This window comes from Leguminivora glycinivorella, chromosome 9 (genome assembly GCF_023078275.1).
Source record: "Leguminivora glycinivorella isolate SPB_JAAS2020 chromosome 9, LegGlyc_1.1, whole genome shotgun sequence".
Taxonomy (NCBI): Eukaryota; Metazoa; Arthropoda; class Insecta; order Lepidoptera; family Tortricidae; genus Leguminivora; species Leguminivora glycinivorella.
The window spans coordinates 6,289,648-6,305,184 of record NC_062979.1 but is presented as its reverse complement, the minus strand read 5'-3'; the positions used below and the strand labels follow the sequence as shown (position 1 = coordinate 6,305,184).

Sequence of the window (15,537 nt, the reverse complement as noted above, 5' to 3'; positions counted from 1 at the left end):
AAGTTTATCGCAATAAGACTTCATTCATTTAAAATTTTTTTCATAGTGCTGCGCTAATTTGAAGATTAATGCAATACAGAACTTAAGGATTTCATCTTACAGAGTAGGAAAGAGACAAAAGGTTGAATTTTCTCAGTCGCTCTCTAGTATATTTGCGTGGGGTTGAACCTGGTTATGGAACGTGGATGCGATAGTTTGCTAAGCAAATAAAAGACTGATAGTGGCTCTGGGATCTGTAGACCTTCGCGACGTGCTTAGCAGTGGCGTGGCGTGAAATTTTTTGTTGATAAAGCCCTTACTTTTGCCCCCCTTACTTTTGCTCTTAAGGGTCACAAGAAAGCCCTAACCCAACTTATTTTAAATATTACATTGATCTTTCTTTTATGCGGGGGCTTCGCCCCCCGAGCCCCCCTTTCTTTGCTCTTAAGGGTCACAAGAAAACCCTAACCCAACTTATTTTAAATATTACGTTGATCTTTCTTTTATGCGGGGGGCTTCGCCCCCCGAGCCCCCCTTACTTTTGCACTTAAGGGTCACAAGAAAACCCTAAACTAATTTATTTTAAATATTACGTTGATCTTCTCTTATGCGGGGGGCTTTGTCCCCCGAGCCCCCCTTACTTTTGCTCTTAAGGGTCAAAAGAAAACCTAACCCAACTTATTTTAAATATTACGCTGATCTTTCTTTTATGCGGGGGGCTTCGCCCCCCGAGCCCCCCTTACTTTTGCACTTAAGGGTCACAAGAAAACCCTAAACTAATTTATTTTAAATATTACGTTGATCTTCTTTTATATGGGGGCTTTGCCCCCGAGCCCCCCTTACTTTTGCTCTTAAGGGTCACAAGAAAACCCTAACCCAACTTATTTTAAATACTACGTTGATCTTTCTTTTATGCGGGGGCTTCGCCCCCGAGCCCCCCTTTTGTTTATATACTCTTGAGGGTCACAAGAAAACCCTAAACCAACTTATTTTGAATACTACGTTGATATTTTTTTTTTTTTATGCGGGGGCTTCGCCCCCTTACTTTTGCACTTAAGGGTCACAAGAAAACCCTAACCTAATTTATTTTAAATATTACGTTGATCTTTCTTTTATGCGGGGGGCTTCGCCCCCGAGCCCCCCTTACTTTTGCACTTAAGGGTCACAAGAAAACCCTAACCCAAGTTATTTTAAATACTACGTTGATCTTTTTTTTATGCGGGGGCTTCCCCCTTTTGTTTATTTACTCTTGAGGGTCACAAGAAAACCCTAAACCAACTAATTTTGAATACTACGTTGATATTTTTTTTTTTGCGGGGGGCTTCGCCCCCGAACCCCCCTTAGTTTTGTTCTTCAGGGTCACAAGAAAACCCTAACCCAACTTATTTTACATACTTTGTTGATCCTTTTTTTTGCGGGGGCTTCGCCCCCCGAGCCCCCCTTTATTTGCTCGTAAGGGTCACAAGAAAGCCCTTACCCAACTTATTTTAAATATTACATTGATCTTTCTTTTATGCGGGGGGCTTCGCCCCCCGAGCCCCTCTTACTTTTGCTCTTAAGGGTCACAAAAAAACCCTAGCCCAACTTATTTTACACACTACGTTGATCTTTCTTTTTTGCGGGGGGCTTCGCCCCCGCCCCCAATTTTGCTTTTGTTATCAATTTTTCTTTTGTAAGCATGTGGACGCTAGCCCGCGACCTGGGCTGGGCTAGATATTTATGGGTCACAAAAAAGACCCTTACCTGACTTAGTTTAGATACTTATTCGGTCTTTCCTTTTTCCGCTCATAAGGGTCGCAAGAAAACCCTAACCTAACTTAGGCCTCGCTTCGCTTCGGTCAATAATAGGTTTGTTATAACGTTGAAAACGTAACGTTCAAAGTTCATTACGTGGCCTTTCTCACAAGCGCAAAACACAACTATGATACGATATGCCATCATGGAATGCCAGTGCCAATCTTCGGGCTTCATTATCAGACCTTGAAACCTAGTCGTGGTCAAAGTTCATTATAAGACTTTTCTAAGAAACCAGAAAACAGCTATGATACGAAGTTCCATCATGTAGTTCCAGTTCATATCTTCCGGCTCCATCATCAGACCTTGAAACCTAATCGTAGTCAAAGTTCATTACAATACTTTTCTAAGAAACCCAAAAACAGCTATGATACGATGTTCCATCATGTAGTTCCAGGTCATATCTTCCAGCTTCATCATCAGAGTTAAAAAATGACATAGTTACCCACTATGAGACTTGAATGATTATTGCAAAATGATATTTTATTCGTTGTTTTATGCTACGACCCGTGTTATAAAACATAAGTCATTATTGTTAAATTATATTCGGGTCATAAATTGTTCGTTTTTGGTGTAAGTACCATGACACTATATTGTAAAATATAACTGTTCATATTAATTTATGTTTGAATAAGTCCATTAGTATATTTTTGCACATGAATGGTAAATTCAGTACGAAATTGAACATTTTAAGTCATGAATATACATATTCGTTATTATAATTTGCAAACATTTTTTACAAGTACGTGTTTATATAAAAATCTAATATAAGCTAATATTTTTTTATAATTACTAATTACATTAAGACGTGTTAATGTATGCATAAAAATATTGTTTGATTTTTGAATACTTACTGAATGGTAGTTTATTATTTTGTTAAAGATATTTTATGTTTTGTTCTTGTACAAGTCATGAGTTATTCATAATTTTAATGACTTAGTCTATTTCTTAGCGTAAAAAAATATTTTGTTGTATATTTTAGATAAGTAGTTTATTTTTTTTAAAGATGATTATATGGTTTTTGTAACGATTTTTTGTTGAAAAAGCACAGATAATTTAAATATGTGTCTAGAAATGATCATTACTATAATAGTTAATTTATAGTATTTTATTCAACAGGCGTTTAAAGGAGGTCAAGAAATATGAGTGGCGTACTTTCCACGAGTATTTTGGAGTCAGTTAAACACCATTGCATACAATACTTTTACAACGACCATGCACTTAGTTTTTAATAGGGTTTTTTTATAATTCTCGCGAAATTCACACTGTTTCCTGTATTGCAAAGGTTTGCACTGTCAACTCAGCTGCCCAAAGCCTTCCCGCGCACGCACGCAGTATCGTTAATGCAATGCGTTGCCATGATTACAGAACCAAACAATTCGTTTTCAGTTTTTTCGATACGCACAATCCTGTAAATGACGAATAACAAACAGTTCGGGAGTAGAAAAATCATTAAGGTTTGATTAATAAATAATGTATTGATTCCTACATACCTAATAACATACTTAGTGACCATGACTGATATGTTACTTAACACTTATAAAGTTAAAAATATGCATAGGTAGAGTATTTTACAACAACAATTTATGTGCTTTAACATGTTTATTTAAGACTCATAGATATTTTTAAACAATTAGCAAAAGTGGGTTAAGTATCATAACACAGTCTTGAAAAAGTTTGACGTCGTCGAACAATTCGCAATAAAAGAAAAGGGCATTATTTTGTCAAATTGAAGTTTGTTTTGAAATTAAGCTACAATAATCACTACTACTGAACGTATTATAGCTGAAAAACACAACAATCTATATAAAAACAATTTTTTTTAAGAGAAACACAAAAAAATGAGAAAAAATCTTTAGACGCCATTTTCTCAAAATGGTTGGCGTGTGGGTTGACACATTGTTGCTTATCAGCATCCAATTGACCCCTACCGTATTGTCTAATTACTGTAACATATTACCAAAGCTTATTAAGAAATGAGTACCTACCTACATAATAATTAAATACGTATATTATATGTATCGTAAAAAAGTAAAACGTATTTATCGGTCCAAATTTTGATTCAGCGGCAAAATTAGTTGGCAAGCAATTTGATACCTTTGATGTTTAATTTTCATTCCATCGTAAACATTGCAAATTTTTTGTAAAACTGGAAAACCATTTATTCCACTTTGGCAACCATTTGCCATTTTTTGAAAAACCATTTATTTAAAAAAAAAAACATATTTACACATGAAATCTATAAGTAATAGCGGCATTTACACTCTCTGAATCGCTAAACTGATACGTTATACCCTGATACACTTAGAAATGGTGCGATAGGGACGGCCAGATGTTTCATCATTTATCGCGCGACCATACTTGCCTGCCTGGTCGCCAATCTTAGATCATATCAAACTGAAACCTTGTTAGAAGTCCCTCATACCCTCCATTTCCTTTAAATTGTACCTTTTGAAAGGTATTTAAAGCCTGTACAGAAATATATGACTATTGTCAGGAGGGCGCTGTTATTCTGATGTATGCACTGAGAGAAAATACAACCAGTTTTCATGTTCGTTCAACAAGTTTTTTGGTTAAAATAGCGCCTACGTGCTCTTTGGTTCAAACAACAAGCTACTTGTCATTTGAATCGGCAATATAAATTTGAATCAACAAGTCGATTTTATAAAAACAACATGACACATATTGTTTTAAACATACTTTTGGCTGATTCAAACGGATAAACCGCAACAAGTCGAACTTGTTAAATTCACAATGCAAATTTCTCTCAGTGTGGGGTGACAGTTCTTTAGTATGAAGAAAATAGTTCTAATGAAATTCCGCAACGTGGCGCGTATCATATATTTCTGGTCAGGGTTTATAACATTTACTAACCTTTTTTATATGTATTAGTCAGATTTTGAAATGTAAAATTTTTCTTGTCCGTTATTTAAGTCGATCTATGGCAGGGCTCATATTTCTGGGCAGTTTACCTATCCCACCGTATCAGCTTATTGTGTCTATCATCAAAATATTCACAGAAACATTACAATCGGCCTGATTTTACAATCTGCCGCCAACCTACACCAGGAAGTACCCTTTACCTTGGGGATACATTTGCAAACATTGTAGTTTTATAGGTCACGTTTCTAGTAGATGTGTGCGCGTTTAACAGCGTCCTTTCTTTTTAAATTGTAGCTGCAGAAAAAGGACGAAGGGTTTAAAGAGTTTTCAAATGCTTATACATTTCAAATGCTGGAGATGTTTGAATTTCTTATTATTCTCTCTTTTTTGTTTTTGTCAAAGTTATCACGTAATGATTATGTTTTCTCTAATTCGTTATATCTCTGTGTGAAAATGTACAAAAAGGACTAACAGGACAGAAGAAAGTTGAACGTAGAACATTCGATATAGAGAGACACTGTCAGCGTAGAACGTCTCAAAAATCTGATCAAAATCGTATTTATATATAATTTAGACAAACGTTAATTAGATAGTAATCTGTAAACATTATAATTCTGCATCAACCATATTTTAGAAAAAAACCTCCGACTCTTCTTTATGTTCTCGCTAGATTTTATATCACTACATAAATACTATATTTTAGAGTCCCTACACGCGGTGTGCGCTCACTGCGATCCCTTGCCTCGTTCGCCGTCCCGCTGTCCTCGAGCCACGCTGGCTTGCGACCGAATTTGTGATGAGTACAATTAAACTTTGGGTTTCAGTCGACATATTTAATGACAGTAAAAGTCAATTTAAGAAAAATGTACTGAAATTGGCAATGGATAATTAATATGAGATGCATAATATAATCTACATTATCGACTCTACTCTCTAAGATAGGCACACTTTATTACATTTAACACTTTATTATATGTATTTTGCATAGTTGTAGTTAGTTCTTTGTTTCTTCTTGTAAAAGTTTAGCATTTAATGTTAGTAATTAGTTACCCTAAGTTTAGTAAGTGTAGTAATAGTTCCATTATACTTAAATGTTTATAGTGAGAGCTGTTTAGGAAATAAGCGAACGTTTTACTGTGTGTTTGAAACATTGTCTCCTGCTCGTTTATTTCTGTTTGCTTTCCAAATAAAATAAAATAAAATAAAAAATATTGTTATTTAACCCTTTAATAGACAAAACTCGAATAAATCGTGAATTCAAACCTCATCGCCATCCTGTACCTTGTCCTAAAAATTCTGTACAGGAAAAAAATACAAAAAATATAATCATTATATAGATGTCTTTTTTGAGACCACTGCCCCCCATAAAGGGTTAATAAATATCTTCACAAATATGTAATACTAGCTTTTTCCCGCTGCTTCGCTCGCGTTAGAAAGAGACAAAAAATAGCCTGTGTCACTCTCCATCCCTTCAACTATCTCCACTTAAAAATTTCGTCAATTCGTCGCTCCGTTTTGCCGTGAAAGACGGACAAACAAACAGACACACACACTTTCCCATTTATAATATTAGTATGGATTTATTACACCTTTGCATAGCATTCTTATCCGATCGTACAATCTTACCTTTTTAGCAACCAGAAGTAGTGAATTTGGCACCTTTTCCGTACTAACAAGTCGCCGCCTCAGGGACCGTATTTTCAATATTACGTATACGACCAGTTGATTTCCCGGTTTTCCCGATAACGGAACCTCGGATTCCTATAGGGATTTCGTTTCCCAATCTGTCATCAATATGTTAAATATTATTTACTGCGCGGTTGCGGAAATCTTTTTGCATGTTGGTAATATATTTAAAATATCAATGGGCCTAAAAGTTTTGATTACGCCTGATAATTATGTGGAGAAATGTGGTTATCTTTTTTTAACTTTGTTATTTATTGGAAACAGTGTAGCTTCTAAATGTTTATTTAAAACTGAGTTATTAATAAATAAATAAAAACAATTATACTGATACATATCAATTTAAATAACAGTTATTGATAGTTAACTCCATTTCCTATATTCTGGCGCCCAACTTGGGGCCATACCGGTTTTTTTTTGACAATATTTCGTTTTTTTTTATTTATGAGAATAAAAAAAATTGTAAATAAGTCATACAACTTATTAATTTTAAAATACATCAATTTATGTCCTTTAAAGTTTATAACCACAAGTTCAAAATTTTATGTTCTTTAATTTAGAAGATTTATTTTCTTACTTTCGATTCGCTATTACATTTGTCTCCAAACTACCCTATTCAAGTATTCATGATGAACATTTAATTATTATTTGCTTTAATATAATAAAAAATTTTACACTTTCGTTCCGAGTAATCAACTTTCAAACAAAGCTCATCTTTCATAGTTCATGAACAATAGTTCTCATTTGAACTAATTTCACGTGTCACCTCCCTTTCCGCCAGGTATTGTCCGGCGTAATATCAAGACGTCTCGGGGGAATCAACTAATATTTGTTCTCGTCGTAATTTCCTTTTAAATAAACGCTCATTTCGGGCTGAGATGAATTCTAGTTCTCATCAGTTCTAGAATTATTTGTATAGAATATTGCGTTGCTACTGATTGTCTATCGATGTTACTCGTATATATTGTTTTCATTTAGGCGATCGATTATGTCTAGTGCGGCAATTTTAATAACGACCAATTTATTTAACATATTTTTACTTAGAAAAAACGACTTATTTGATACATTAATGAGAGAAAAAGAAAAACAATCCGTTACAATTGTTTACATTTTTTTAAGACAGCAACAAAATGAAAAAAAAACCGGCCAAGAGCGTGTCGGGCCACGCTCAGTATAGGGTTCCGTAGTTTTTCGTATTTTTCTCAAAAACTACTGAACCTATCAAGTTCAAAACAATTTTCCTAGAAAGTCTTTATAAAGTTCTACTTTTGTGATTTTTTCCATATTTTTAAAACATATGGTTCAAAAGTTAGAGGGGGGGGGACGCACTTTTTTAGGGTTCCGTAGCCAAAATGGCAAAAACGGAACCCTTATAGTTTCGTCATGTCCGTCTGTCCGTCTGTCCGTCTGTCCGTCTGTCCGTCTGTCACAGCCGATTTACTCGGAAACTATAAGTACTACAGTGATGAAATTTGATGGGAATATGTGTTGTATGAACCGCTACAAAATTATGACACTAAATAGTAAAAAAAAAGAATTGGGGGTGGGGCCCCCATACATGTAACTGAGGGATGAAAATTTTTTTTTCGATGTACATACCCGTGTGGGGTATCAATGGAAAGGTCTTTTAAAATGATATAAAGTTTTCTAAAAAACATTTTTCTTAAAGTGAACGGTTTTTGAGATATCAGCTCTCAAAGTCGTAAAAAGTATGTCCCCCCCCCTCTATTTTTATAACTACGGGGTATAAAATTCTAAAAAAAATAGAGGTGATGCATGCTAATTAACTCTTTCAACGATTTTTGGTTTGATCAAAGTATCTCTTATAGTTTTTGAGATAGGTTGATTTAACTGTAATTTTGGTTAAGTTATTGGTTTATTATATTTGCTGCTACGGAACCCTTTGTGCGCGAGCCCGACTCGCACTTGGCCGGTTTTTTTCCTTTAGGAGCGATTATTTCCGAAAATATTAATATTATCCAAAAACGATCTTAGTAAACCCTTATTCATTTTTAAATACCTATCTAACAATATATCACACGTTGGGGTTGGAATGAAAAAAAATATCAGCCCCTACTTTACATGTAGGGGGGGTACCCTAATAAAACATTTTTTTCCATTTTTTATTTTTGCACTTTGTTGGCGTGATTGATATACATATTGGTACCAAATTTCAGCTTTCTAGTGCTTACGGTTACTGAGATTATCCGCGGACGGACGGACGGACGGACGGACGGACGGACGGACGGACGGACGGACAGACAGACATGGCGAAACTATAAGGGTTCCTAGTTGACTACGGAACCCTAAAAAATGTAAGTACCTATCGCAATCTCAGCCATCTTAGATCACTTTTTTCTACTAAATACTACAAAAATGAATCAAGAGAGCTATATTATTAATGAGTTGGAGCATAATTGAAAAAAGTAATACATTTATTTTCTGAACTAGTGCACATTTTAAAATAAAATACCTCGTTTCCTGAAACGGGAAATCCTATATTTAATTTGAAAGTAATTAACATCTTTCCTCACATTTTTATAAACGGGGTGAACAACCCAGTTCAAAGAGAACATGACTTAACAGATATTGCGATATCTTTATGACGGAATGACGTTCATTACCAGTCATCAATTAATGTCAGAAAAACCGAGTTACTGGAAATGAGAACAAGTATTTGGCATGGCGTTGAATAGATTATGGTAATGATATTGACGGGAATGGTAATCATATTTGTATATGGAAACTATATTTTGTAAGCGAGTATTGATTTTACGTCCTACATTCTGTAGGTCAGTCGTGTGAGGACAAAACCTAAGTGGAAATACTTTGTAATAAAGGAAAAGTATAAAACAGTGATGGCTTTAAAGTTTCGTGACGGTCAGAATGTGTTGCATGTTTCACTGCAATTGTAAATCGTCACGACAAATTGAATGCGAAACGTAATGCATTAAACGTCACACGTGGTCATAAATTAAACGGAATTTTAAAATAAATACGAATGGCGTACAAGAGTAGGTCACTTTTACTTTAGTGTGCGTAGCCGAATGGCACAAACGCTTACGAAACGCTCGCGAAACGAAAAGCTTGTAGGTATCTATCTCTATCGCTCTTGCGTATTGGCGCGACAGAGCCAGACTACCTTTCGTTTTCGTTTTGCGTCGTCCCATTCGGCTACGGGGCCAGATATTTTGATTGCGGTTAGAGAATCTTTGTTAAAATAGATATATTGTCATCCCTTTTTGTGGGCAATTAAATAAAATTTAAAATTTAAGAAACTTAAGAAACTTTTGAAACGCTTATGGTTTTATAGAATTTGGCGTTTTCTTATTAGTAAGTAAATTAATTTTCTTTAACTGATTTTTTCTCATAGTATTTTCTTGTATCCCGAAACAATATGTATTTCCTGTTTTGACTTCCACACTTCGAAGGAATGTTCATATTGAGCAATTGAAATACGAATTTCTATTTCGTGACACTGTACACTGCGAAAGGAAGGAAAAATCTGCGATAAAAACAAATTCGGTAAAAGTAATGTGTACTAAATAAAAATCTATTTTTTACTTTTTTAAGCACTATAAATCAATTAAGCATAGCTAACCGTACTCAAGACGCCAATAGATGTCGCCTTAACGCAAATAGAAAAATACTAGCCCTTCCACTCCGAAGGTGATCCCTACTATACGAATTTGATATCGTGAGAAAACAAAAGAGCGTAGCCAGGATTCCAGAGGGGCTGTGAACGAAGTACATAAATAGTGTGTTTATGGCCTTATAGTGCCCTCTGTGCACATAAAGTGCGGTTTACACCTAGTTTTAATGTTAATTACACACATTCCTTTTTAGGGAGGTGTGAATGGGTTTTCTGGTTGGCATTTTTGTCAGCGGCATTTTCATGGCTGCTTTTGGGGTAAAAGGGAATCTGAATGTCATAAGGGTTTTTTACCGCTAAACATGAAATGAACTGTTTGAATCAAAGGAAATACAGACCGCTAACAAATCACATAAATTATCAAATTATATCATACAAACAGTTATAAAATAGTACATTACGATACAAGTGCGTGAAAAAGGAAGTTCGAAACGAGTGGCGAATTGGCGATAAATTAAAACACGACCGAATGGAGTGTTTTAAATCGACATGAGTTACGAATTTCCTTTTCGCACGTGTATCGTACGACGTTTTTCAGTACAGATGAGCCTCCGAAGTTTCGACCTGGCATATAATGAACCACTTCTCGCACTAGTGCGTAAAAAAACACCATCTGTAGGTACTGAAAAGAATTTTAAATTGTGCAGTATAAACTGAAAAAATGACATCACATCTTTTGATACTTTTGGAAATGGAATTTTTAATTGTGCCAAAATTCATTTGTGTGTGTATTTGAGTATTTTTAAAACACTAAAAACAAACCAACTAGCATTTTTTATTGTGATTTGTCTTCCTAGTCAAGGACACAAAAATAATAGGAGACATTTAGGTAAAAATACTGTTTTTATTTGTACACTTATACCATTTTATGACAACTTTTTTACATAAAATACCGTTTACAGCCAATTTTCACCTAAATAAAGCGTTGTGACATTTTCTTAGTAGATTTTTGCGGAGCCTTTGAGCCTAAACATCGTTAGACCTAAGCATTTCCTTTTATTATTATCGAGTGTCTTCTAAATGTACCGACACTTGGGCGAAAAACGAGTTACGTTTACATAATGACCTATTTTTCGCAATGACAGCATATTTTACAAAGAAAAGTTTGTGTATGTTAACTTTGAAATAAAAGCAAAAAACGTCGCTCGAATGAGGAAGTTCAGATATCGCTGTTTGGAACCGCGAATTTTTTTTTCTGACGTGACCAACGTGAGGTACTTATTACTTCAACTTCTTGCGAATTTATCATAAAAAAAAATACCAAATCACTCACAGGTGGGAAAAAGGGAGGTATTTTCCTTATACAATTACTTAAGTACCTATTGAATAATAATGTAAAATAAAGAAAACAGCTCGGCATGTCCGATTTGTGGTTTTCAATTTAGTTTAATCAAGTATTTCAAACTAAAATTGTAGGTATAGGTACACATACTTATAAAACACAAGATCGAAACTTAACACTACCGAACACAATTTAACAATTCAATTTTCCAAATCGTTATGTTGTCTGGACAACATCCAGGCGTTCGAATTAAGAGAACGGCTTTCCCTGAAATCTCTCCAAGAGAAGAAGAGATTTTATTTCAGAAATGTTACCCGCAAGTCCCGTAACAGAATCTCTTGGTTCAGGAAACTCTTAATTCACAATTAAGAGGTTTCGGCTTCTTATTGACATCTTAATGCGTCAGTAATACCAGCTAGCTTAACCGGAGTGACAATCGTTGCCGCTGCGGGACGATTGAACCACAGTCTGGCTCTGTCGCACCACTACAGAGTAATAGGGAGACTATGATATGCTTATGAAGCGTAAGCGATGGCGACGTTGGTTGTACCCAGGCCTTATGGACCCATTTATGAGGCAATGTTTGTGGATTTCCTGTTTCAACATTAGCAAGGGAAATCTGAATGAGAGGAGGAAAATCAAATGTTTGTTTTTAAGGCATTTTTGACGTAATACAATTTATGATTCTTTCATCTGATTAAATGTTATTCCCAGGGTAATAGAAAACATTGATTGCATACGACGTGCTTTTATTTTAAAATGGATTTTTTTTATTAATAAAAATTTGGATGTATCTATCAATTCTTACTTCCGAGTGAAACTGAAAAACATACTAAATTTTTAATCTGATGAATAACATTGTGTAACTCAGGAGGTAAGGATATTAAAAACTCGTGTCTATAATTCACTCCAACCTGCAGCTGTCGCAAAATATGACATTTGTTATCAATATTCCCCTTACCTCCCTTGTTGCAGAATCCATACTAATATTATAAATCGGAAAGTGTGTGTGTCTGTTTGTTTGTTCGTCTTTCACGGAAAAACGGAGTGACGAAATTACCTGATTTTGAAGTGGAGATAATTGAAGGGATGGAGAGTGACTTAGGCTACTTTTTATCTCTTTCTAAAGCGAACGAAGCCGCGGGCAAAAGTTAGTATACTATAAATGACATGAGGTCTAAATCTGTATATTTTATTTAAAAAATATTAAATATAAAATGAAGTTAATACACTCCAGTGAAGTAACATCATCGGCTTTGTTGCTCAACTTGTGTGACAGTGAACGATCTTTCAGTTACCTTTCAGGCTTTGGCCAAATAATATTTCCAAGTGATTGATGTGAACGATTGAAGTTGAGTGAATTGTTTGCTATAATAAACGTCAAGTTTCTGGCAGCTTATACCAATAGTTGACAGATTTTTGTCCTATTCTTAAAAAAAAATAAAGAAATTACATCAAAGGATCGTGTTGATCAATGTGATATTTATACAAAAATGAGTTATAAATCTTTTCCAGTTTATTGCAGCTAAACATGTTTTTTTTATTCAAATTGAAATTGAAATTCAAAATATCTTACCCAATAAATATCACTACCCAAAGGTTGCCTGGAAGAGATCGCTCTTTAGCGATAAAGCCGCCTGTTGTTTACCTCTGTAATAAAATTTATTGTATTGTGTGTGTTCCTATGTGCATTTCTGAGGTTGTGCAATAAAGTGGATTTGTATTGTATTGTATTGTATCTTTATTCATGCAGGCCTAATTACAAGCTCTTATGAATAGTTCATTACATATACAGCGTGTGGATTCCATACGGGCGAATAATGTTTCCAGTTAAAGTATCTGATTAAACGAATCGTGTAGGATAATCATTTTGTTAAAAAGTGTTATTTATTAAGAGTAATTAATTTTTGAAATCTGGCCAAACAGCAATGTACACCATCCAATTAATTTGACATACATAAACGTCATGTCGTAATGACGTTTAGGTAGGTATGCTAATTGATGTGGATATAATACATTGCGTCCTGAATTATTATGTATGAAAAAAAATATCTCATCTATTTAAAAAGAAAACCACGTAGTTAGGCTCCTTAGGTCCGATACTAATCGTCATTAAGATATTCGCCCGTATGGAATACACACGCTGTATATTATCTTAATCTAACCTAATTAATATGTACTATAGGTAGTTATTTATCTAGCTTAGATCTTTGTTTTTTAAACCATGCATCTCATTATATGTAGTCCTAAAAAGGGTAGGCAGAGACAAACAAAATTGTGATATTGCAGAGATAGGTTGCTAGTCCATCGCAATCGCACACTCCATAATTGAATCAAATCCCAGATTCAACTTTTATAACATCAACGGGAGCAATGGGAGTCACAAATTAAAGAGACAAAGAGTAGCTTATGTCACTCTCCATCCCTTAAACTATTTACACTAAAAAATCACGACAATTCGTCGCTCCGTTTTGCCGTGAAGGACGGACAAACAAACAGACACACACACTTTCCTAGTAATATTAATATGGATGTCAGTATGGTATGAGTATAGGTTCGAATTGTCCTGATCGATGTTTATTATTAGCCACGCGTTGTTTACAAAATTTTAATTGAATCAAACACAAGAAGGTAAACGTTCTATTAAGTGCTGAAAACTCCTTGAGAACACGATCGGTTTTCAGTCTTTAAGAAGTTTATTAAATCACTGATGATACGCATTGTCCCTTTATTAATAAGTTAGATACCTTGATCTGATATTAATAAATACGAGTAGCAGCAAGGATGATTAGCGCCACCTATTAAATAAATACTATCATAACTTCACTGATGATGCCTACAATTTTTAAAATGTGTATTGACTTGATATTATTATATTAAAATGAAGAATCATATCAAAATATTTGGGCAAAATATGATTTTGGCCACTTCCAGGCTGCGAAACAGCGCCATCTAGTTTTAAGCCTAAAAGACCCATACATTTCATGGGTAGGCGTTTTTTCTATGGGTATGTATTTATTGTCTGTTTCGGTATTATATCGTCGTTGATAGTAGGTACTTATTTATTTTAACGTATCAAATATTTGCTTTAAGTTCTCTTCCATTATTGACAAAGTCAAATCTGTCTACCTCCACAGACTTTTCAAAGCCCGTTTTTATCATAACCTTTGCGACGCCGTGTCAAACACAAACGATGTCACTCAGATGCCACGTCACTAAAGTGTCAGAACTTATTTTGAACAACGGACCTGTCATCTCTGTACCGCTCAAAGATAGCTGAAGTGTGGGAAAAATAAACTATCAGGGTGGTTTTCCACGGCGTGAATAAGCGATGCGAGGAGAGAATTGAAATCTCTCTGGCCCTTTTCCACTAAAAATTGGCAATAATAGCAATCGCGAGCCTGCGCGAATATGAACATCCCTTGATGTGCAAAAGAGAGAGACTACAAATAAGAATAAGAAAAAGTACCATTTTCTTAACTAGATAGCGGCCGCTAAGGCCATCTTAATTTAAGTTTAATTACTTGTTTAGAGGATTAAAATTACTTGTATTTAGAGGATACGATACAGTGAGTGATTTATATTTCAATCAAACTGAGAAGCAAATCATAATATAATCAATTTAATATACCTAAGTCATATCTTATTTCTGAATTTAGGAGTTCTAATGAGTGACACTTGAATTGTTCCAGTTTTGGCCACACTCTTAATATTTTAACTTGCGGTAAATACGTCCCATCGCATGATTTGCATGGAAGTACTGGGTTCGAATCCAGGACTTTTTCTCTTTTTTTTTTATACTACGTCGGTGGCAAACAAGCCTACGGTCCGCCTGATGGAAAGCGGTCACCGTAACCTATGGACGCCTGCAACTCAAAGAGAGTCGCATGCGCGTTGCCGCCCCATTAGAAACTTGTACACTCCCCTTTGCTGTGTGTGCACAGCAAAAAGGAGTGTACAAGTTCAAAGGAGGGTTTGGGTTGCCGACGACTCAAAGGACAATAGACGGAACAAATTAGTTCCGTAAGTCTTCCCGTCGTCAGCACCCCGCACCCTCGTTGAGCTCTGGCAGCCTTACTCACCGGCAGGAACACAACACTATAAGACACTATTTTTTGTTTTATTATTTATACATAAATGTATATGTACTCGTACAGTAGTTACTGAGCGTTTTCCACAAAAAAGATTAAAAGTCTATTCTCTTACATGGTAATAATTTTTGGGTTCGTCGAACTCAGAATTTATAACATAATTATCCTAATCT

At 35.0% G+C, this 15,537-nt stretch overlaps 1 protein-coding gene across 2 annotated transcripts in view; it reads left to right on the top strand.

The window, feature by feature from the left end:
* Nucleotides 1-15,537, top strand: part of LOC125229452 (diuretic hormone class 2) — a 146,311-nt gene that overhangs the window by 18,859 nt on the left and 111,915 nt on the right. The gene's annotated exons all lie outside the window — the stretch shown is intronic.